Below are 25,750 nucleotides of genomic sequence, written 5' to 3'. Positions count from 1 at the left end.
CCCTGCCAGTGCAGCATCACTGGCAGGGCCTGCGCAGGCACAGCCTTCTGCTCCAAGGAAAAGTTACGTTCATTGTTCCAGGGCAGCATCTCTCCACATTTCTGATCATCTTGAGATAAGCAGTCAGGAGACTGCAGAGCAAGTCTGATGGAGCAGGGTAGGACATATCTTTTCCCTTGGACATGGTGGTGAAAGTTCAGCAGCTGACAAATGTCTCATTTTTTTCCTCTTTCCCTGTTTTTGGCTTTTTAAAATTTTTTCCCCCCAGTAACATTGATAGGAGAGCCTTTCATGTGCCCTGGACATTCAGCTAGCACCAGTCCTCCATCCTATGAACTCTCTGGTAAAGGCTCTTTATGGTTGGAACTCTCTCTGAGATTTAGCTTTATACCAACCTACAGTAACCTTTAAGGTCCTGCTTGTTATGGAGGACCGGGAGGATCAGAGCCAGGTGCTTGCCCTGAAGCTTTGGCTCAAGCATCATATTGATCTATTTGATCTGAAATTAAATAAATATTTGGGGGGAGGAGAGAGAGAGAAGGAAGTGGGATAAAGCTTCTTTACCAGGCTGCTTGTTATCCAGCTGTGTATCGACATTCAACAGCAATGAACTTTGCTATCACCATTTGAAAATACAGCAGATGTGTACAGTTCATGGAATATTTGAGAGACAAGAACAGTCCCCCAGCATTGAGTTTGTTTTCTCCATACACACAGGCTGTAGCCCTGAGTTTGCTGAATAGTTTGGTGAATTTGACAGGCATGGGATCAGCACTTTTTACATCTGGCTCATAATTAATATAAATGGGATGACAGAAAATCATTTACCTTGTACTGTAAAAAAGCAGATACAAGATGCTGCCCTAACAGACAGACTTGTAGGTACCTGGAAAGATAGCAGGAATTCACTTGTTTGAATTAGTTTCAACTTGATTTAGTATTTAAAAGTTCTTACTAAAGCTGTCATCATTTTCTGCTCCAATACTGCACCCTGCTTTTCTACACTTCCTCTCCCTGCCCCCCTGCCCAAACTGCAAAGATAAGTTTCACCTGAGCTCTCTATTCATCCTTCCACTGGCTCTCTTCACTGCCTCAAATGTGTGCTACTTGACTTCTCTTCATGGTCCATCACAGTTTATAGCATCTTGCTGCCATATCCCACTTGCTATCAGGTGGTAAGCTACCTCCAGTCAGTCAGTTTCGCCAGTCACTGTCCACATTTTCCCATTTTAAAATAAGCTTTCAAACAAGCTTTCAAACAAACATATCTTCTCCTATGCTGCCCCTATCTCTGTCCTACTGTGCCTACCAGCTCTTATTATGTAGGGATACAGACTGTAACAGTGCTTAGCTTGGTCCCTAATATTGACCTATGCAAATATTAATACCCATAATAGCTTATAAGGATGGGAACCTGAGGTAGACAACTAAGGCACCGTTCTGCTATGTCTATAGCTATATTACGTCCATCTCTCTATCTATTTGCTGGGCCATGCCAGAAAGAGGACCCTGGCATCCAGCCCAGGTGATGTCAACTGGCTCATGTCTGTGTTGTTCATGGCTAGCATCCTTTGGGGAAGAGCATGTCCATCCATACTCTGGAGAAGTCGGTTATGTCTCCTCTGGATGCCCTATACTCCCAAAACACCTAAGTGTAATTTCTGAAGTAGTGAAAGGTGCGGGGGGGTTAGATAATTTTTAACACATTGCATAGAGGATGAATGTTCTGTGCCTTGTGGCATGGCACAAAGGTGAATGGAGGTAGTGTTAGAAGCCTGTCCTGGACAGAGGCAGGGAAATTTGCCTCTTCTCATGCATAATTGCTGCCTAGAGTATCCCTTGTGTGAATTACTCAGCCAGCTCTGCTTGGGTTGCTTCAAGGATGGAACTAACTGGCTAACTAGAAAGGAACCTAAGTATGAAGTATCATGACTGAGGTATGGATTATGTAGACACCAGGGTCTACAATAAATAGGGAGCAAGTCAGACTGGTAGGCTAGACACAGGGAGGACTAAATCCCACATCTAGAAACAATCTGACCATTGAGTTTAAATAACTTCCTTCCTTCTCTGCTTCACATCTTCAGTCTTAATGCCATGAAAGAGATACGCAAATTCTCTAAAGTCATAGCAAGGTATTAATATCAGCTACCCACAGATCTTGCCACTCTCTCTTCCTCTTTGTCTTCCATCCACTGACTCCTTTCTAAATCACTGACAGTATGCTAGGGAGTCGTTGTACTTATTAGGATCAAGTAATGCATTACACATTCCTCCATGTGATGCACTTCTAATTATTCCCTTGGGGATTATTCAAGCAATACTGACACTGACATTGGGAATATACATTACGACTGTTCAGGTTAATGGCCCAGTGATTCATTAGACAAGACATTCTTGGAAAGTAATTGATTGCATTAATTGTTTCACTGAACAGTGTGAACCACAGCTGCTACATGGCCTTCCCAACACTGGCCCAGAGATTCTGCCGTGGCAGCATCAACAGGGCAAGTTGTTGCTGGCTGTCATGCTGTAGGTGCATTGGATCTTCTTGTTTTCCTTTGCCCAAGGCTGTTCTCTGCTGCCATTGTCACTCTTTGACTCTGTTTCTAATTCCTTCAGGAGATCTGTGATGTCACCTCAGACCAGAATAGGTGCTGGGGCGTGGGGAGGGACATTTAGCAGGCAGTGCTGAAGACTGCCTGCCCTTTGGCGCTGACCAGTATTAGGTTACTGGATAGTCTTATTCAGTGGGGTTGAAAAAACGGGCATTTTGCAAAACTTTATTACGCTCAAAACAGCAAATGACTTGGTGAAAGTCATATTGCTCAGAGTGAAAGTAGCTATGATTTAGATGGCTCTCACAATTGCAGTGGAGGTGAAGACTAAATGGCCTGCAATAGTGAGAGATAAAGGACAGTGGCAGGGAGTGGTATGACTGTCTCTTATGTCATGTATCCCATTTTGCACATGGTAATGTTCCCCTTGCTTTTGCTGCAATGGCCTAAGGCAGACAAACAATAACAGTACAGCTCCAGTTATACCTGAGATTTAAAACAGCACGTTGGCCCATGCAAGCTGTTAGTTTTCCTACCCTTCCCTGCATCCACTATGCTGTGCAGCTTGAGGTGACATCTGCCTTCTGGGGTTTGGCTTTAGGGTTAATACTAGTAAAGGCAATGGAGCAGGAACTTCAGGCCTGTGGGTGCCTGGATGGGTTTCTGCAGGATCTTCCAATTTGTGGTTCTAGTTGTCTCTGATCAGAGACTTGTAGCCACCCCCTTCCTAGTCTGGCAGCACAAAAGCTGACATTTGCATTGAGTGGCATCAAGACTCTAACTCCCCTCTGGGGGGTGACTCATGAGAATAGCCTTGTGCAGGTGCTCTCTGTGTCTGCGTAGCTCTGAGGGCCCATTCTAACCAGTCAGAGAAATTTGCTAGAGCAGAACTGACACTGAGGTATGTGCATGACACTGTATGGAAAGATCTGCTTTAGTGACATGGGGAATTGCTGCATCCAGGTGACAAAAGGAAGGTTTCTTTTTGGAATTAGCTCATCATAGAACTAATCATAGTCCCAGGATGAAGAGTAAGAACTCCCCTACTTAGGGAGCAAAAACTGGTGCTTTGTTCTACATCGCTCTGAGCATGCAGATGGCATGGCCTGGGCAGGGAATAACCATGCTTACCAGCAACCTTTCCGAGATGGCATCACATGGCATGGCACACCTGTGTGTAACGTCCCTGAGATGTAAAGGTCACCTACCACACAAAAAAAGAGGCTGTTACAGAGAGGCACAGAGATACTACTGAAGACCAATGCAGCCAGCACCATGCTCTATTTGCAAGGGGAAAATGTGTGCCAACAACATAAATATTTATTGAACTAAAAGCAATGCAAGCCATGGCTGCACACCTCTACGTCAATTATGCATCCCTGATTATTAAACCACTACTATGGCAGTGGTGATTATGATCCTTACAGCGTCTGGTCTTACAAAACATAGAATGTATATCAGACAACCTAATTTCCAAGCATTTTAGGGGTCAGACCAGAGAAATTTGGCAACTTATAAGACAAATGTAGCCCAGGAGGCTATAAATTAAGGTTATAAATTGTAGGAGACTTGGTGATAAGGAATACACAGTTGAAAGTGTCATAGATAGTAACCTTTTGTAATTATAGTTTGCTTAAATACTCCCTTGGAGACTTCATCATTATAATTTACTCTTGCTCAGAATGTTATCTTTGTGAGGAGTCATGGTGATTGATGACTTGGTGAGTATCTGAGCAGTCAAATGGGGAACAGTTGGGTAGCTTCTAACAGAGAGGGAAGCAGAATCCCTAAATCCTGCAAATTCCTGACAGGACAGGCCTCTAGATATTCTGTACCTGATCCAACTGCTTTACCTGGCATATAAATAATGTTGCTATATCTATTTATGAAACTTGCACACCTTATAGAGAACATTGTCCACTTATTTGAACACTGCTCTGCTACACACATAAGGAAAGCAGTCTATTAAAAAAACCCAAGAACCAAACTGGAGGACACTTTGGAATTTAAAGCTGCAGATTCTGAAATGCCTCATTATAAACCAGTTCTTTCATGAAAAGACATATGAAACTGTTTCTTGCTAATGGAAGAGAAATAAAGGCTACTGGTCAGAGCAGTCGCCTAGAAGCCAGGCACTAACAACCACTGGGATGCCCAGCCATACTGGATCAGACCAAAAGTCTGTGGTCCGGTTTCTGACAGTGGCTGTTGTGGATGTTGAGGGAAGACCGTAAGACCAGAACATGCGAATAGCAGTTCTTCCCAAGGTGTACCTTCTCAGACTCCAAAGATAGTGGTCTGGGTACATCCCAGTCTGGGGGCAGATCAGGACAGCTCCTCTTGTCTTAGGGTCCCCAAAGCCATGGGGAGCTGTTTGGGGTGTGGAGGAACTGAAGTCTTCATTGCTGCTGGGTGAACATACATGTTTGTGTGTATATATAAAAACATGTATTTGTCTGCAGGACATGTAAAGTGAAGTGTCTTTCAGAGAGATGCAGTAAGACTGGCTTTAGAGAGAAGTTAAACAACAACCTCAAATAGTCTGAATTTGGAAAATAGAATATATGTTTGTAGTATGAAGATGTAACATCACTGCCGAGAAACAAATACCACAAAGAGCACACCATTGTTTTTTGGTGACTGAAAAAAGTTATTTGGTACTTTGGAATCAATAAATTTGGCTTAAATGATGCAGCTCAAGGCAATCCTAACTAATCATTGTTTTAAAAAGTATTTGAAATTAAACAAAAATCTTTAAAAAGAGATATCTTAGACACAGTATCAATGTCAGGGAAGAGTAAAATCTTCTTTGAACTTCCTGCCAACTGCTAGTCACTTACTGAAGTTTTATAGCATTAGCTTAGTAGTGGCAGCCTTCTGTATCTGTCACATCTTGTTTTATTTGCATCAGAGGCTATAATTATATTCATACAAACTTTACCATATTTTAAAAGCTGAAAGCAGGCCCTGATTTATGCTCCCTACAAGGCAATTCTTTCTCTTCTGGATGTAATATGTCACAAAAGAGTGAAGCTGCACCATTGCTGCTATCCCTCTGCCTCCTCCATGCATGCCTTCAGGATACTGCAGATACATTAAACAGTGACAGCAAGCCCTGGCTTCTTTCCCCTCTCATGCAGTGCTCACACTCAGGGGTTGCCTATGCCTTTGCAGTAGAATTTGTAAGTGATGACTTCTCAGAAATGCTAAAACATGTTCCTGAGAACCCATACATGTCTAGTCCTCTGTGCTCACAGGAAACCCCTCTGGGGGTACAGCAAGGCCCACAAGGGTAACCAGTTACTCCATCTCATTAGCAGAAAGGTGAAGAAAATGAACAAACACAAGCATAAGCATGGACTAAAGGCCAAGAGAAATAGTGTACTTGGCCTGGCTGGCTGTGGCTTTGGGGAAAGGTACCGCTCTGGCCATGAATCTGTGGGTAGCCCAGGTGCTAAGGCTGCTGTTCTTTAATAGACCCCTGATAGCCATGTGTTTGGGTGTCCACATACCCATCTGCTGGCACTGGAGTCCTCACCCTTCTCTGTCGTTCCTGGTGGTGAAGAGCTCCTTTGTTCAGGGAAGGTCACAGCAGTGGGGTGGAGGGCTGTCAGACATCCAACACAGGTCTCAGGCTGGGTTTTGCCAACACAGGCACAGGTTATTCAAGCCATGAAAGTAACATGCCTGTCTCTTCTGGAGACCTGCATGTGTGGGCTGTGCCACCACTGGGAGGTGGTGGCCCAGGGTGCAAGGAATGGCAGAACCGGAGGTGGCCCTGGATGCAAACTAATGGTATGGTGAGGACTGTTGGGAGGGCTGTGAAAGAGCGCTGATGGAGGCTGGGGACAGTGCTGTGATTGCAAAGAGGCTGCAGGTTTAAATTTTAAAGCACGATGAATGGGGAGGGCATGCAGGCATTGCAAACCCCTCTGTCCATACACTGTGTGCTTTTGGCTAAAGCAATGACATCCTTGTTTGATCTGTAACTTCACTCATAAAACTTATAAAATCAATTGTGGACAATAAAGCTTTTCTGAGAGAGCAGACTCGCAATACCAGTGCTCCCATTTCAAAGGCACTGGTGTGAAGAATTTTGCCTCTAAACTACTGAATCTTCCTGCAGTATCCCCTACTTCACTTTTACAGAAATTCAGCTGCACACCCTGTCAAGATGCCATTAGCTGACTAGAAAGATATGGCTTTTGGCTAAAAGATTAAAATGAAGATTTATGGCCTGCAATGCTTCTCCCTAGGGTCATTCCCCAAACTTTCATGCAGAAGGAGTGGGGTGACACTGTATCCTTTCCAACTTTTTCTTCAAGCTTGCTGCTTATTGTCTCTTAAAACTCCTTTAAAAAGAACTTTCTGAAAACTCTTAGTGATGTCAGTAAACATGAAGCCAGCTTTCAATTGCTGAGCAAGGACTTGTCTGAGGTTGGCTGGTATGTAAGAAACAAACATTCAAAAAGGAAAAAAAAAAAAGAACCTCTAGAAAAAGTCTGAGCTGAATACTCACAGAATGTATTTTCTATGCACAAATATTGCATATTTTGGGTTTAAGTTTCTAAATGAATTGGGTTTTTACATTTCTGTAGAAACAACTGGGAAAGGAAAATCCAACTTCAGAAACCGTTCCAGTCAGTTACAACATGTGGAAATGCCAGGCTTTGTGACTTTTTGCTTCTTTTTATTTTACATCATTAACATGGGATTCATGGCCTAATCAGCTCTCATAAAACACAAGTGGCAATCATGATAAAGGCAGAATTCAGGGACCTTGACCAAGACGAAGGGGTCCTTGGATATTTGTGACACAAGAAGAAAAGGCAGTCCCTTGTCCTGAGGTGCACAGCTGAATAGGTAAGACAAGGAGTGAGAGTACAACTGGGGTTGCTTGACTGAACAGGAACCAAGGATCACAGAGATTAAGGGCTTGAGACAGTCAGCTGCAATCAAGGTCAAATCCAGACAATTTCTTTCAAATTTGAAGGAGACCTGAAGTAATCAACTTCAGGTTGATTACTCGCACTATGGAGGGGGTGCGACTGGCCCCACAGCAGAACTCACAGTTGTCTCCCCAGTTCAGCACATTTACCAAAGAATCAGCCATGGTGTATGCATGTGTATGTGTGTTTAATGAAAAATAGTTAGAGCTTTTCCAACTGTGGAAGAAACAGGGAGAAAATTTCCAGCTTGATTTCAAAGACAGACTCTCACATGCTGCCTTCCTAGACAGAAACTTCCAAAATCTCAGTAGCAGGCATCTCCAAACTGCATAGTTCGTTGGCTTAATCTGTATTTCAGAAGCTTCTACCTTCTTTCTTCCTTAGCTGATATCCCTGTTTGGTGTTTGAAGGACAGCAATTACCTTGGTTTATGCATTAGAAACATCCCGAGCAGCTGTCCTGTGACACTCAATGGCATTTTGGAGTGCAGCATCACTTCTCTGCTTTTGCTGATGTTCATTCTCATGGAAACACATCCACATAAGCAGTGTCTGCAGTGGTAGCATAGAGTTAAAATTCACTGAATGACACAGGAAACCTTAGAAGGATTAAACTGCAGAGAGTTTGCTAAATGTTTTTAAAAACTTGGGAACAGTTGGTAAAACTGCATGATTTATCCTGTGCATCAGCTTTCCCTTCCTATATTTCCTATTAAATGTGACAAGCCTGACAAAGGCATGATTTTATCTGTGATTTCTGTGCATGTACAGAAGTCAACATAAAGTTTCTTGTGGGTACACTTAGGGGTCAGTTAACCATTTACAAGGAAAAGCTGCTGATTGGGGTAGAATGCGGTGTGCGCAAACACCCTGCTGCTGTGTAGCGAGCCCGTCAGGCTGGGCCTGCACACACCTACCTTATATTTACCCATGATCTTTGCGTAAGTCACTGTTGAATGAATGATTGGGCCGTGTGAGAAGGATGGCCAGAAAAGCAATGTTTAGATCCGTTTGGCAGGTTTCTTCTGAGGTCATGACAGAGACCTTCAGAAAGAGAGCAGCACTGGAAGTGCATCAAACCCCTCACATTTCTGAGCCACCACTGGACCTGAATTATCCAGCATCTTCCCAGGCAAAAAGTTCCCTTCTGAAATCCCTGTTCTTGCTTCCAGTGTGTCATTTTCCCAGCAGCCTCCCAGACCCTCTGCGGACGTAGTGAGATTTCTGGGGAAACGTGGGTCACAGAAAGCTGCAAGAGGAGCAGGCCTCCGGAGCCGGTGCCCAGCAAGCGGGGCTGAGGAATTTACAGCCCCTCTAATGCTCACACTTTATTTCTCTCCACAGTTGTTGTTATTGTGCAGCCATGTGAGCCTTCTGTGTTGTGTCAGCCAGAGACCTCGGACACAGAAGGAGAGTACTTTCCAGTGCCTTGTTCATTGCTATTATTCCGAGTTTCCCATCTCCGAACTCAGGGAATATTTCAGATCCCTTGCAGGGTGTATTGATGTCACAAGTTCAAGTGTTGTGGCTGCAGCGAGCGGGGGATTTGTTCTGGGGGGGCGAAGGTGTGTGCGGCTGCCATCCATCCTGGAGGGAAGCATAAACCAGAGCCAACCGATGCTGCAGCCTGTGCTTTCGTGCTCGCTGCTGACCTCGGGACAGGGGGAGGGGGACTGACAGCCCCTTGCTGTTTGACTCTACCGTCTTAAGACAATACGCATTTCTGCATTGCTCATAAACAAATGTATCTAAAACACCACCCTTTATATCCACTTACAATTCTGAATACCTTTCCATTTATCTAAAGCTTGCTGAGGTGAGTTCCTATAAGGGAAGACTTATTTCATTTCCATGAAATGTTTATATTTTCTGGGAAGTTTCTCTCTCACCTCTTTAAATTTTACTGCAGTTGGCGTGCAGCCTGCAGCAGGGTCCTCCCAAGGAAGCTGGTGAGGCAGGGAGGTTCAAGAGGGACTATAAATTTCAAACTCTCTGGGTTAGAATAATTTAAGTGCACCAAGTTCTTAACCTTAAAGGATCAATACTGAGTTATTTTTTTCTTGTAGTACTGTAAAATTCGAGCTAAGAAAAAAACTCAACAGAAAAAAAAAATCGCCCAAACCAAAAACGACCCCCCCCAAAACCCAAAACCAAAGTAAATAAAGATTGTATGTGAACAGAGGATTGATCCTGAACTATGTTTCTGGAGTTTCAAATTATATTGTCAGAAGGACGTCTGTTTTGGCTGTTCATGAGAATAACCATCTCGGGAAGGTTTTCTTTACAAAAAAACATAAAGACCCATGACCCAGTACTCATCCTTGCAAAATGGATGTAGTTCTCTTTCTGCATCTAATTTCTTTGTTTAAAGCCCAGAAGGGACTTGGCCTTTTCAGCACTGATTTTTGGAGTGGATTAGGGCTGGCAGACATGATATGTCCCCATGGGTGATGAGGCTGTGGCTGTACAGACCATTTTTCTGCATTTCACCCTCCTGCAATTACATTTTCTGACTAGTTTTCTGAGTGTCCAACTTAATATCAAGCATATATATATGCAGTTTTTATGTCTTATATCCTCTTGTATGGCATTTGTATTAAAGAAGGCATTAACTAACCTGTTTTCTTCTCAGAATATGAATGAATCGCCCCAGTGAAATCTCTAGCAGTATATTCAGGCATCCATATTTGTTTTGGGAAAAAAACCAATACCTTCAAATGTGGCTCACAAACTTTTACCAAAAACACACAAAGAATCCCGATGCAGTATAAAATCTCAGATGTTGTTTATTCAGCAGGCATATAAGGTAAATGCAACTTAAAAGAAAGATTTAAATACCATATCCTGTTTACTATTTCAGCCAGAACTTAGGGTTAGGATTTTCCATATTTTTCCTGGTGACATCACAGGCACCTAAGCCAGCTTTTAAAATCTTATTTTAGTAGAATATGTGAGATCATCAATCTAATATGGGAAATATAGGACCCTGAAGTCAATATTTGACAAGGCAGTGCAGGAGAAGCTGTTTTATAAAATACCAATTCATGTTTAACCTCTAACCCTACACCACAGTCTCCAATAATAAATTTCGGTCCGAAACAGTTCTGTCCCATGACACTCCCACACCCTCCAAAAATCACACTCATCTTTTATACTCACTGAAGGCAAAGATTCTTCGTCAAAGATATTACTAGACACAACCATGTCAGCTGTGCTGTGGCTGAGAGCTGTGCCACAGATGGAGCGCAGTGCATGCTTGTGGGAGATACCCACAGTTGCCTCCGGGGGGGGGATGCTGCTGAGTCCCCCTTTCCCAGGGGAAAAATGACAGGGGATGGGAAGTGCCAGTACAGGCTACATTTATGCTGGTATTTAAATACTTCAGGTGCTGGAATTCATTCATACCTACCGTTGAAGTGTTAGTGTGGTCCTTGGCCCAGTTCTGACTTAGGCCAGCTAGCGTTCTCCAGTCAATTCCCAGGCATGGTTTGGAAGTTAACCCAATTTGGGAACCATTCCCACTATGCGTTTTCCATGTGGCCAATGTTTCTGCAGACTGAGAGGAATAGTACAGGCACTGGTGGCTCTGTGTCAGCTGTCCTCAGTGCCATTGTCACTGGTGTTTTATTGATGCACATGTGGCCTCCCTGTCTGAGAGAGATGCTCCTGTCTAGCATGGCTACTCCAACCCAATGAGCCCTTGCTTGGTTTCATATCTGGCACTGCTGAGAAGCCCTTGATCAACCAATCTTCTCGGTGGAAAGTCACCTGACATGAGAGACACTACTGCCAGTCCGGCACAGTGGACTGAACTTGTACTGTGGTGCTAAGTCACTTACTTACCCTCCTTACTTGTTCCTCACAGCCTGCCCCACAATAAAAACGGGGGACCTAAACAAAGAGAGCAAACCAGAGTTACAGGGTATGTTTTGGGTGTCTCCAGGAGCAGCCCTGTAGAGAAAATTCCCAATTTAATCTTCTGGATGCCCTCACTTGATCTGGGATTACAGAGATGAAGCTCATTTTGGCATCTTATCTAGAAACTCCATTTGTAGATGCCAAGAACTGCTCAGAAGAAATAAAGGATATCTTGTGTTTTAGTGACAAGGCTTTCTATATAGAAAGTATCGTCTTGACAAGCTAGATCCATAGCACAAAACCATCCAGTATGCACTCTGCTGGGCATTTTACATAGTCTGCAGATCCACCTGCCTATCTGCTGCTTTTTCTGGCAGCACTCAGTACTGTACCCAATGAAGGTGGAAGGTATGCACCACCCCACTTGCATGCTGGGCAGCAGCTGCAGGTGTGCAGTAATGACAGCTGTTGATCATGCTTCCACTGCTGCCTCTCTCCACAGGCTCAGTGCCTCCAGAACCACCATGTTGGTAAGGCACCTTCTTTTTCAGTGACAATCCTAGCTTTGCCAGACTTTAAGAGGCATAACTGAATCCAATCTAATCTCTGTAAAAGTCTGGGAACAAACTGTACTGACACCTCTATCTTCTAAGGACTTGGAATACAGGGTAGAAGTGACAGGGTTTCTCCTGATTGAAACATACAGATTGGGAGAATTCAGCCAGTGCTGAAAAGGGACAAAAGAAACCAGTGTATTAGATTTACCTATTATCTAGTAATCCTATTCTGTATATTTTCTGCCAATTTTTTCTGGCATAGTTTGTAACTCCTAGAATCATCTCTGGGCAGTGAGATAAACTATGAATTCATACTCAGAAATTCCCTATGAGTGACCTATGAGTGGACTTTCTGAGGAGCCAAAAAATAGCAGAGGTAGAGCAGAGTTAGTGTTCATGGTACTTCTGGTCATGTCAACTTCAGGTGAGACTGGTCTTATCTGTCATCGGCCAGCTGAAACCAACGGAGATCACTTACCAGCAGTAGGATCCACAGTTGGCACCCCAGTGTGCATGCAGCCACTGCCTCTGTATTTTAACCACAAAAAATACCCCAAATGTGTTCTAGCTGAGCATGTTCAAGCCTGCCCACAGCCTTTCCAATAGCTGACTGACAGCATATCAGGGCAAAGGTTTGTAAAACTGCAGCCTGCTGCTCCGCAGGAGCATGGCAGGAGCCAAAGCAGAGATCCATGCTAATGTAATTTGTCCTCCCATAGCTTTCAAGATAAGAAGGGAAATGTGGCATTGATTTACCTAGTAAAAGTGACACCCCCCAACATGCGGAATCCATCCCTGCTTGTCACTCAGTGCTTCTCTGCCTTTTTGGACAAGGCTGCTTGTATGTGTGAAGTTATTAAGCAGAAACATATTGCCAAGCCTGGCTATCAGAGCCAGCTTCAGAAAGGGCAGGTATCATATCAATTCAAAGAGCATGTGAAAACCAAATGGCACTTAGCAGTAAGCTGCAAATCAGGCTGCAGGAATGTATACAGACACCTGAATCTAAAGAGACATATTTCTGTTCCTAGACATAAATCCCATGAGATGGTTTAATTAATAATTAATTCAAGCTGCTTCTAATCCATATTTTTTTTTATCTGACAAACCTAAGGAGTGATGTGGTTATGAGCTTATAAGGGACAACCTTATGGAAGAAAAAGCTTAGGAAATCTATCTACAGCTAATCACATAGGGAAGGGAACTAGTCACTGGCTCTTGCTTTATAAATGTCACAGTTTTTAGGTGTATCTAGTAAATAATTAAGGCTGATAACAGTCAACTGGTTAGTAGTTCCTCCCAGGGCCCGGGGACTTCTAGTAATTAAGGCCCGAGTGGAATGGAAAGGATATTTGCCCTTCATTGATATTAAAAAGGGTGAGAGCTGAAAGTGTGTCTGGGACTAATGTTAAATTAGGTTGTCTGTATGGCAAGGTCACTCAATGTCCTAGTCATCCTTCCTCTCTTTTCTTCCTGTCTGTCTCCATCAAAGTGTTTAATAAAGAGGTAGAAAGGAGCAATGCCTGTCTGTGAACTTACCAGGAAGCAAAGCAAGGAGGCTGCAGCCAGCTCAGATTGAATAGCCAAAATAGGCTCTGCAGGAAAGGACCTGAAGGTAGAAGCTAGTAAGCTCTACACTAACATGGAAAGTAATAAATAAGTGGGATTAGCTAGGCCTGTGAGCCTGGCAACAGTCACAGGAATGATCTGCATCAGCTGATATGAGACTCAGTCAATAAGAAGGAAAAAGGCAAAGTTGTTATTGATGCTGATCACCTGGGTTATGAAAAACATTTGTCAACTATCTGAGAATTTTTTTTTATTATGAGAAAACATGGAAATCCATAATTGAGGGTTGATGTGAAATGGGAATTTATCCTGGGGAAGACTGGTCTATATATTTCCTCTTAGCATTTGTTAGTGACCGTGGCTGGGCAGGGGACGATAGAACAGAAGGAGCCCTGACCACTCTGGCACAGCCACCGTAGTCTGCATGGGTAGGGTAACAATGCGGGCAGAACAGACTCAGGTATGTCATCTGGTTTGGTACCATCTGCCATTTTGTTCAGGAAAGCAGAATGTCGTAAGCATGCACAACATGGCAGATATTAAATGTGGAATCTGGAGTGAAAATTGAGAGTTTTTATTTTCCTTGTGTTTGGCATTGTAGCTGAGGCTGGATACCTTATTCCAGTGCCTTGGTTCAAAGAGTGGATATGTGAAAGAGCAACAGAGAAAATCACTGAGATATGGAAGTATTCTGAAAGGTGTGTCTTGAACTTTTGCACACCAGTGCAATCCTCTTGGTGCCTTACCTGCCCAGCAGGTTTGCCTCTTGCTTGGCAGGCCCTCAGGGGCACAGCCTCAGGGCCAGGTCCTCCTTCTGCAGAGCTCCACAACAGCAGAGTCCCACTGCAGGGCAGCCTCTTTTGTCAACAGAGAGGATTTCCCTGATGTTTTACAATTAAACATAGTATTGATAAGAGACTTAAGATGGGACTTGTTCAGGTATTCCCCATCTTTCTTTGTCTCTTGCGGCTGCCATCTCCTGTCATCATAGTCATCTTAACCATGCAAAGCAAGTGCTTGTGGCACTTCTGACACCGAAGAAATAGTGATCTTCACTGGTAAATGTCCTTATTAAGAAAAAAAAAATCACTTTAGTCTTTCTAGTTCATGCTGGGTAGACCCCCTGCTTCAAATGATTTTTCAGCTAGGAAAGTAATGATATAAGTAATTAATTACAGACTGTGGTCATTATAACTACAGTAAGAAAAACTGTTTTAAATCCTTTTCTTTATAAAAGAGATTTTCTAGGACAGTTAACAACAGTACTACTTGCAGAGGCCTTGCTTACATGAATGTCTCTCTAGTGAGAAGGAAAAGAGAAAGGGACACAGAGGAAATATTATTGTGAGCAAGGTTATTCCTGAACTGAATATTTTTCACACTCGTTGGGAGGCCCAAGGGTCTTAGGTGAGCAACAGCTTAAATGTTCTTGCACACAACTTACTGTAATAGCAAAAGTTTCCTTTGCAGTGGCAAATAATGTGAACTCCAGAGCAAGATGCAGAGTATTCTCTCAGGTTACCTCTGCTGTGTGATCTAGCATAGCAGAACGAGCAATGCAAACAATAAATAATGACAGAATCAAAAAGCATGGAAGCCCTTTTCCTGTAACAATATATATCTTTTAGTGAAACGCTCTGATCTCACAGAAGTAATGCACCATTATGCCCCTGAGGCCACTCCTCTGATTCCACATTTTATGGACTAGCTCTTTATTCCTAAATTCAGCAGATGCATGGCTTATAGCTGGTCCCAGCATGGAATGCATCACAAGCAGCTTGTCTATTAAAAGTGACCTGCAAAAGAGAAGAAATAGTGTTTGTATCCTCTGTAGCATTTTTAAGGCTGAAAAAGAAGACTTGGAAGATTTCTTTTTTCTGGATCCTGCATATTGCTCAATATTAAGTATCTGGAATATAAAAAAGACCTGAAGACCCATCATTCATTTATTTTTCTGTTGGAGGGGTTGAAACAGAGGAGAAGTAGTGGAAATCCTTGGGAAGGACTCTGCTTGAACAGTAACAGAACTAGAAATTATCTACAACTGCTCTCTGGGATTTTGGCTGAACGATCCTCCTCACATGGCATTTTAAAGGCTTTACTGACAGTATGATTTTTAAAATAATCTATTTAAACTGCTGTGGAAAGTTTTATAGTTGTTTTTTTTTTTCCAAGATTTCTGTTCAAACAATCCTTAGTCTTTTCCTTTTTAGTAAGAGATTATTGTATTGCTTGTTATTATAGCACAGTATACACTAAGTAACCACAGAAGCCTTCTTATGTCCTTAAAAGTGGTCTATCGTACATCTGTCCTTCCAGATTATAGACTCTTCTATCTAGTGATTACTTTTGGGATGCAGCGCTGGGCTGTGTGCCAGGTTTAAATTGGTGTAATGGAAGTGATGCACAGCCTATAATTCCAGTTAACATCTATCCAAATTCCTGAGATAATGTCAGACAAATCTTTGTGTGTGCATGTTCACCTATATACACACACACACACACACACACACACACACATATATATATATGCATCAAGTCACTGCAGAAATGTTTTGGAGTACATGGTCCACATGATGGTTAGAAACACAAGCATTCTAGACCAATGGAAAGTAAAGGCTCCAGCTGCCACTGCCCAAGAGCTGGGGCTTTGCCTGTCTTGACTGACAAGTGCCTGTCTTCTGTGGAAAAGAATAAAAGTTAGTTCCTGGTCACTTTTTAGTTGTGCTTCCAATTGTGACTTGGCCATGAGCAGCAAAGCCAGTTTCCTGTATGTGAGGTCATATTGCTTTTTGGCAGGTAATAATGAACTGGCCACTGCCAGAAGCATAATAAACTCCAAGAGGACCTAAGCAGCATTACTTCAGGATCTTTCCACTTCCACTATTTTTCATGTTGCTCCAATCCCAGAATTCTGCAGCTTAGTCTTAACAATATAGGTTGCTTTAATTGCTTTCTCCAAATTTTCTTCATCACACCCTTGTCCATTTTGTTCCCAGAGCTTATTTACAGCTCAGCTTTCTCAGTGTTTTTGGACAAGTATTTCAAACAAACATTCTGGAGCTGCTCAAAGCAGACACCAATCTGTGAGAGAGAGGCTGAATGAAAGAGGATCCATATACGCAGATGCCCTAGTTAAACACCACCTGCATACTGTGTCATGTCTCAGTTGTGGCATTGCATGGGGACTCTGATTTCCACTGTAGACTGACTATTCTGTAACAAGACACCAAAGCATATGGCACAAAGCAGAGCTAATATTTTCTTTGTCTCTTGTTTTCCTTCTGCTGGCTCCAGCAGCCTTCTCTGGCCTACCCACAAAAGCCAGCTTTGTATGTGAAGACACAGCAGTCCAGTGGTTTGCCTCTATGATTCCTGCATGGAGATAAAAAAAAAGCAGAAACAGTGGGGAACTGTGAATTAGGGAAGACATTATACTGTGGTATATTTGCTGAATGAACATGCACGCTCTAAAAAAGTATATTCAGGTTTGATAGAGGACAGGCACAATAGAGAACTGGTAGTTTCAATTCCTTCACAGGAAAGGCTGGAGCTGTGTTCTGCAGTTAAGAAGTACCGATGATATAATGAATATTTAAAGAATGGACTTGTACTTTTTGAAACTAAGTTTCTTAACTCCCATTTCCTTATGGAGAAGTCAAACCATTCTAAAAAAATCTGTATCACCAGATCACGCAACTTGCTCAGAGTGCTATCTATGTCAAAGGGAGTTTGAAATTCTCTCCTTACTAGTGTTTTTTGCAGAATGTGTACTGCAATTTACAAAGCAATACTGTTTTAAGAAAGATAACATGATGGGGAAGGGAGAAGGCAATGGAAGGATTGGCTTCCAAGTTATGGAAGAGTCTGATCTTGGTTACCTGCAAACCATATGGGCATCCAAACACAAAAGGACTGCAGCAGGAAAAGGGAGGGATAGCTCATTTTTTCCCTGGAATGGAATGACATGTCTCAAACTAACACTTGGCCAAGAAGCTTTATTATTGTTGGTGTGATTTCAGAGTTATAAGGAAAAAGCTCTGAGTGCTGATGGGGAGGACTTGCACTCTTGCTTCATGGTGCTTAGAATTTTGAAATAATCCTTTGAAAGAAGAGCACAATTGGAATCACAGTTGAATGTGTTGATTCTTCTCACTGCAAAGTCTACAGAGAGCCTTACTAAAAGGGAGAAAATCGTCTGTGTGGCCTTGAAACCTTATATAATGTTTCTGTGTTGGGCCAATAAAAAATATCCTAACCGTTATTTTGTCTGAGCTCAAGTCTTGAAGGAAATGTTGGGCTGAGTAGGAAAAAAGTTCTACGGTTACAGCTCTTATAATTCTCAGAGCTTTCCCCCAAATACCCCCTACTTCCAAGCCCTGTCTCCAAACACTCAAACTGTGGAAGTGATAACCTGCAGACTTGGCAGTGTACATGACATTTTACTAAGGGAGCTTACACAAATATTATCTCAAGTGAAATGAGGGTTTAATTCTATTATCTGTGGCTTTTCTTTCCCTGGGGTCAAAAGTACAGAAAGTGGTCATGTTGTCTTTATAGCCCAAGAAACAAAAGACCTGTTTTTAAACCAAATAATTAGTCATCCAGAACTAATGTCCCACAGCACTAACCACTAAGGGGGCTTTAGAGTGATCTGAACCAGTTTGCAGTTCTCCAGACACATCATTTCAGAAGTGCTGGTAAGAATGCGTTGCAGGGGATTCTCTTGAGATGGCTGACACTACAGACAGGGAAACAAGGAGCAGGGACTCTGCAGGTACTGTGAAGAAACCCTACAATAGCCTATTTCTTGAAGAGTGCCGTTCCTTGAGTTACACTGAAAAATTCCATTCCCTGTTGCTTTGTCTTTATATTCTGCAGGTTGCAGGTGTGTGGCTGTACATGGCACACCCTCGTGACAGCTAGCAGTCCACTGTGCAGTACAGAGGGCAGATTTAGGGTGATGCTGGTAGAGGTCAAATATAAATAGTGTGTGGTCTAGCATCCTACAATGCATCTTAAATTTTGCAACTGTGATCAGAGCTGTTTGGAAGAAGAAACCTTCCACCCCAGCACCCAGAACCGGGATCAGCATAGATCTGCTCTTTGGCTTTGACTAGTCACTTGCTTTTAGCAGTTCTTGTGCAAAACAAAAGGAGTCCAGACTCAGTTCTCTGCCTTTTAAACTGTTTGTGATTCAGATTCTGGAATTCTGACATTTGCAAAAGCACCAAAGAATATTTTTTACCTGTGGAGCTAAAACCTTAGTAACTCCAGTGCCTGAATCCTGCCTCCTCCACTTCTGCTGAGGATGTGGGCTCCAAGGAGCTCACAGTCTAGCCAAAAGATGCATGAAAGTGCTGGAGCACTATATTTGCTATACACTCTGTTTGGCCCACTGCTGTAGTGTTACTTCTCTCTAGGTAATGAGTACTGTAAGGAAGGATGACACAAGCTCTCTCTGACCAGGAGTTTGGCAGTGGATCAGGTCAGAAGTTGTGCAAAAGAGCTTTTGGAAGTGGCATGACCTGAAGGAATGAACTGGGAAGGATGCCTGTGTCAGTAATGCACACATCCATCAGCCTTGCCTTTGCTGTCAGGTGACACTGCAGAAGAGAGCTGTGCAAGCCTTACTCCTAAACAGAACAGAAACCCTGAAAGGGTCATAGTAGTCATGACATTGGCTCGGGGACTTACAGAGTTAATAACTTGCTACAATTCATGTCCCAAGCCAACTCTTTTAGCTAGTCATTAATTTACAAGCACTGCCTGCAGCGCTGATTATTATTGCTTAGAAGAATGACTCAAATCTAGCCAAAGCTTTCATAATGCTTCCATCTTAGATATGCATTGCAAGGCTAAGAGGTGGATCTTCTTGTTCACTGCAGGTTCTCAAGGAGGAGGTGCTTAGTTAGTTTTAAATTGCTTACTATTTTCTCCTAGAAATCCTTATTTTCTCCTAGCATCCCCTATGACTGCATATGATTGTCCAACAAATTTTACTACTTCATTGTACTGGTTTTGGCTGGGATAGTGTTACTTTTCCTCATAGTATCTAGTATAGTGCTGTGTTTTGGATTTGTGACCAAAACAGCCTTGATAACACACTGATGTTTCAGTTATTGCTAAGCAGTGGTTACACAGTGGCAAGGCTTTCTCAGTTTCTTACACTGACCCACCAGTGAGCAGGCTGGGCGTGCACGAGAAGTTGGGAGGGGGCACAGCCAGGACAGCTGACCCCAAGTGAGCAAGGGGTATCCCATACCATATGACATTGTGCTCAGCAATAAAAGCTGGCGGAAGAAGGAGGAAGGGGGAGACGTTTGGAATTACGGTGTTTGTCTTTCCAAGGAACCAGCACACATGATGGAGTCCTGCTTTCCTGGAAATGGCTAAACACCTGCCTGCCGATGGGAAATAGTGAATTAATTCCTTATTTTGCTTTGCTTGCGCATGCAGCTTTTGCTTTACCTGTTAAACTGCCTTTATCTCAACCCATGAGCTTTTGCACTTTTACCCTCCCAATTCTCTTCTCTTCCCCATGCCACTGGGGGCGAGTGAGTGAGTGGCCGTGTGGGGCTTAGCTGCCTACCAGGGCTAACCCACAACATTTATATGACACAGCAGCTGAGACTTTCAAATCACCTCATATCATTTGTCAGGTAAAAACTGCAGTCCTCTCTCAGGATTCAAGAGAGACTTTTCACTTTCTCCTACTCCCAGAGTCATCTCAGACCTTTCTTTCAGATTGTTTTTTCCTCAACACTGCATTGGGAGCTCTGAATGAATGCAGAAATTGTTGGTTTAATGAAGAAGAAACTGAAAAATGTGCTTTGTTTACAGCATGTGCTAGAATAATAAGATCCAATGATACTGCTATGGTAGTTACAAGTGAAATAGTCCTTCACCCTAAAAGATACTATGCAGACTCTGTTTGTTCAGATGGCACACTGTCCTTTTGGTCTAAAGCTATTACTTAAATTTTCCACATAACAACTTCCCAAAGATGCCTTTGAAAATTTCTAAAGACAACATGTACTTAATACTTTAATATAAGCAGGTTTGATTCAATACAGATTGTTCAGAAGCACCAAATATCTGTGGATGTATCTTGGGTTGTATCTAAATCTGTACTTCCGTGCATAGTTTTGTGTCTGAAAGCAATCCCAAGCCACATGGTCTGCGAAACAGCGCAGTGAGCTTAGTAGAAATACGAACCATGTGAACTGTGATGCCACTAAACCACAGATCTTCCTTTTGTCTGTTTTGATAGCCCTTGATCCTCCAAGGACGTGGAAGTGTTTTTCAGTCCAGCAACTGAAAAATACGGCCACTTTGGATTCTGGAAAGAAAAACATTCTGTTTAAATCCATCCCTCTATACTTTTGTTTTCAGACACTGTCTGTCAGTCTAGCCTTTGAAATTAGCACAAATACCCATGAGAAATATAATCCTGCTCAAGGCTCTGAATCAAATACATTGCAGCCGATAAATAGTTACCCTTTGACTTCCAAATGATGTTTAATCTCTCAAGCAGGTACAGTAACCTTGGATAATCTGCTCATCAGTTTTCTAGGTTAAATAAATGGATATATTAGTTTTCTCTAGATTTCATTGTTCTATAATAGCAATGGGAACATAAGATCAGCACCACAAAAAAGAACCAAGAACTGTCTGCTACACTTTGTGGAGTCTATTAACAAGCCTCAGATAAAAGGATCTTTATCACCCATAAAGTGACTCTATGGTGCCCAGTGAGACAGTAGGCATTTCTGGGGTGAGGAAACTCTACTATAGGAATGTTATGTCTGCCTTGATCAGATGTAACTGGTTAACAGAGTTGTTGACTGTTAGACTGAAATAACATGTGGTTAGCCTAGGGCCACAGGAGACACTGAGGTGGGCACCTTTACTCTGCTTGAGGTGGAAATGCTATCACTGAGTTTCTCTTTTCAGGGTTTGCCTGTTCATTGTCTGTATCCCAATATCCCTGGCTTTGCACAGTAACTTGTTGGAGACTAATTTACTTGGAAGAAAGCACAGAAAAAGAATATGATCACTTCAGATGTTTAAAGAAGCAATATAAAGAAGATTAGTTAAAAGAAACTTTTACATAACATTGGGCATGCTCAGTAAAAACTTCTTAGGAAATCAAAATAATGTCAGTATATTTAGATGAAAATACTTTTAAAATTCAGATTCAGCTCAGAATTAAATGAGCAGTTGACAGAACCCATTTACAGTCCATAGAACTCATGCAGCTCATGATTTTAACGCTTGTAAGATTCTTCATTTTTCAAAGCAAATCAAGAAACAAAAATGAAGCTCATCTGGTACAAAGTGTTCCAAATGAACCCTGATGACACAGCAGCCCCAAACTCTGTAAGCCTCTGTGTTCATGAGATGGTGTCCTACTGAATTATCTTTTGGTAGGACACTGTTACACACCGTTTTGAATGCAAGTGACAATAGTCAGCTTGGCTTCCTTGTCATATAAATCATTGGAACAATTGGAACATGTACAATTACCTGCCTCAAATCCATACTTATGTAGGACAGACAGTCAACGGGGAAACTGTAAAATTCATTGTTTAATGCAATTTACAGATCATTTGGAGAGATGATTTATGGAATTATAAAGGTCTGACATTCATTGACCACTGAATTACCCTTTAAATTATTCAGTGCTTTGGAGATTATTTGCTGACCTGCTGTGACCTAACTTGAGTTGACTATTGCAGCAGTGAAGAGCATTGCCTGCTGCTGCAGTGCAGGCAGGTCACATGCAGATTTTACACGCTGTTGGCAGTAAAAACAATTCATTAAGTCTAAACTGGTTTTGCAATATAAAGCTATAGAAAAGCATTAAAGTGAAGGTCATATCAGGTCAAGAGTCCCCACATCCTCTTCCAAAAAGAGAGCAAGCTGCCCACACCTCTGCTTCACTGGGGCTGAAATCAGGTTAGGTCCCCGTTTGCCAAATATAACAAGCAAAGCCAGGCATTTTTCAGAAGCTAGTAGAGGTACACCATACTTCTATCAGTCAGAGAAGGCAGTAATCATCTTAACCTGGCTATTAAGGACGTTTTGTGAGAAAGCAAGCAGATCAGACATGCTTAGTGGCAGTAACAGTGGCACTAGCTCTATACTCCAGAAGCACTTGCTTGCCACAATAATAGGTAGTTATGGCATTTTTTTACTTTTGGTTGACAAGTAGATCTCTGAAGCCAAAGAAGAAAGCAACAGGAACTTCCCAGCTGTTTTTGTCAGTGTAATACTCAGAGATGAAATAGTCTGTGTCACATTTATAGAAAAAGAAAATTTATTTTTGTTATGAATTTCAGGCTATGTTAAAATGAAAGCACTTCCTTGGCACATCATGCTAAATAAATGAGGTTGATGGGGGGATTGCTTTTCAGAGAGCCACTGAAATTGTTAGAAAATGAACAAAGGTTTAGAGAGATTCATGCAGGAGTTACTGGTCCTGATAGAAGCTGTCCACACCTCACACACAACAGGGAGAAGTTAATTGCAGAGTAATGTCTATGAAAAGATGACAAGCTAAAGCAGGTCTAGGCATATGGGTGGCAAAAGGCTATTGTGTAAGAAGCATTTTGGTACAAATGAAGAATCCACCACAGCTATACTAGTGATATTTACACATGTTGAAGGTTTGTCCAGAGTCAGACTTGCCCAGTTAGCATAAGGAGAAGAGGTATTTCTTTTTAAAGTTTTGATGAGTACTTGTGAGAAACTATTAAGAAACCAAGTTCCCAAGTTCTAAACTGTCACCCAAAGCCTTTCATGCAAAAACCTAAAGGTGCCCTTTTTTTCATGTGATCTTACTGATGTAATAGTTAGGTTAGTTGTATGAGTTTCCTTGTAGTTCCCAAAGAGAGGCACTTCAAAGTGGGACAAACTGTCCTGTAAAGTTGTGTATAGTAAGCTGGCAAAGCTGCATGAAATGAATTGTGCCTCGCAACTTCCATAGAAAATGGAGTAATCTCCGCATTTCCCATAAGCATGCTGTAAAACAGTAGTTCATCTAAAGCTGAAGGGAAGAGTGCATAGAATAAATTCATTCCTAGATAAGTTAGAAGAACATGCTTTTTACACTGTCTGTCTCTCCCTACTCCACACTTTCTCTGTGTTTCAAACAGACTCTGCTGCTAAATATCTTGATCTGCATTATACTTATTCAGTTATAGTTTTGCAAGTCCTCTGAACACATAATCTACAGGTATTTGGATTTCACAAAAGCACAAGAAATGCTCTTCTCCCCCTTCCCATCCTTGCCATTCACTTGCAGGGGAGATTGCTAACACTGTGAACAATAATAAGGACTAGGGAGTTCTTGATCTACACTGCTTGGGATGCAAGCCCAACCACAAAAACAAAAGGGCTGGAAGTGTTTGGGACACTTTAGTGAATAGAGTGCTTTCTATTCACAGGACAAATAATGACAGGCAGCTACTGTCTGAGCTTCTCAAGTTGCTGTGCTAGCCCAGCCCTGAGAGACAGAGCAGTCTCCTGGTTTGTGACAGATGCAATCAGGTGCCAGTTACCCAGGGAGGCAAGGCAGTGTATGGCATTAGACTGGATTAGCTCCTGAATTTCCCTTAGCTGCTTACGTGATGATACAGCGGAGGTGCCAGTTGCTTAACACAAGTCAGGTACAGAGAAACACAGGACTTGTAACATTTCCTATGAGGTCACCCTAATCGATAGGTTTACCTTGAAAAAGGATGAGGTGTTAGAAAGCTTGATTTCCGTACTGAAGCAGTTAAGATACTTTTGGGAGTCTGGATGCTTACTTTCAATTTAAAGTTCCTTGGGGCAAGAACAGGATGTCACTATGCATGCATACAGCATTTAGCAAGAGGAGCCTGCCTGATCCTGCCCGACCTGTAACAGCTACTTAGCCACATGTAGTTCTGTGGGGGTGTAAATGGGCTTTGACACTTGTGAGGACTGCATCTTGCTAAAAGCAAGCTTTTAAATCAGTTTATTCTGCTGTAGCCTATGTATTGAGGAAAACGATGAAATGCAAATTTCTGCAGTGCCAGACCAGTTCTGATTGAAGGAACAAGAACTAGTGACCTCACAGTATTGCTTACAGACACCAAACAATGACTTTTCTTCTAACCTTGTGGCTTCTACAGACCATTAATCAGCTTGGGTTGGAGTTCCACATTTTGACCTTAGGCATTTTATAAAGTGAATGCTCTTTCTTTAACTCTGAGATTTGTACAGTTAACATGCAAGAATGTCAATCTGTCATAATGTAATAGGCATACTCTGTCCTTTGATACTCAGTGACTTCAAATACAAGTGCTCTGTTATGGACCACCAAAACCTGAGCTGAGGGCTAATATTTCCCTCTCTTTAATGATGTCTGATGCCGTTACACAGTCTGAATTTGAATTTGAAACGCCTGTGTTCCCTAACTGTTCCACACTGGATTTGCACCCAGCCTAAATGTAAATATCATAGACACTCGCATGCACAAGTGTTTCATCCATAGTTTGAAATGCAGCTGCATTTAGTACAGAATATTATGATTTTTTTAACCCACCAATTCCTGCAGTCTTGGGGAAGCACAGCATGTATAAGAGGCTTCTGCTAACTTCTGTCAGATTGATTATTTGATTAAAATTGTCACAGCTATCATACATAGTTGGGACATTGTTTTTTTCAACTATATAACTTCAGTAGATTCTAAAAAACATAGGATGTAATATAAACAACATCATTATAGTTGAATTAAAATTAAAATATTAAATAATTGTCAGATTTACTGAGAAATATTTTTCAAATGAAGTTTTATTTAAATAATAAATCCAATTTTTATTTGAAAAATATTGCCTTTGTCCAACTTCACGGCCCATCTTCGGTGGTGACAGCATGGTACAGAATTTAGGTCCCCTTTCGCTGTCTCCACATGCATCTGATGAAGTGGGTATTGAGAAGCTAGGGTTGTGTGTGGCAGCTGTTACGCAGAGAAGATTTATTTCACAAACCAGCTTTGATAACATCTGTGCTTTTTATTTTTTTCCCCTTTTTAAAAAACATGTTGCAGTTCTATTTTGCTTGTACCAGCTTTGAGGTAAGTAGTGTGTTCACATTTCTTTGGCCAACCAGTGACAACTTTGCTGTTTTGTTTGGTCAGCTTCTAAGGACGTTAAGGATGCTTCTAAGTTTTTTGTTCCTGTCCCCAATTTCTCATTCCTTGCACTGCGGAGCTAACAGTGGACTTTGCA

Source organism: Aptenodytes patagonicus, chromosome 18, assembly GCF_965638725.1.
Source record: "Aptenodytes patagonicus chromosome 18, bAptPat1.pri.cur, whole genome shotgun sequence".
In the NCBI taxonomy this organism is placed as follows: Eukaryota; Metazoa; Chordata; class Aves; order Sphenisciformes; family Spheniscidae; genus Aptenodytes; species Aptenodytes patagonicus.
The sequence above is the reverse complement of the archived record's forward strand: the minus strand, read 5'-3'. Positions refer to the sequence as shown.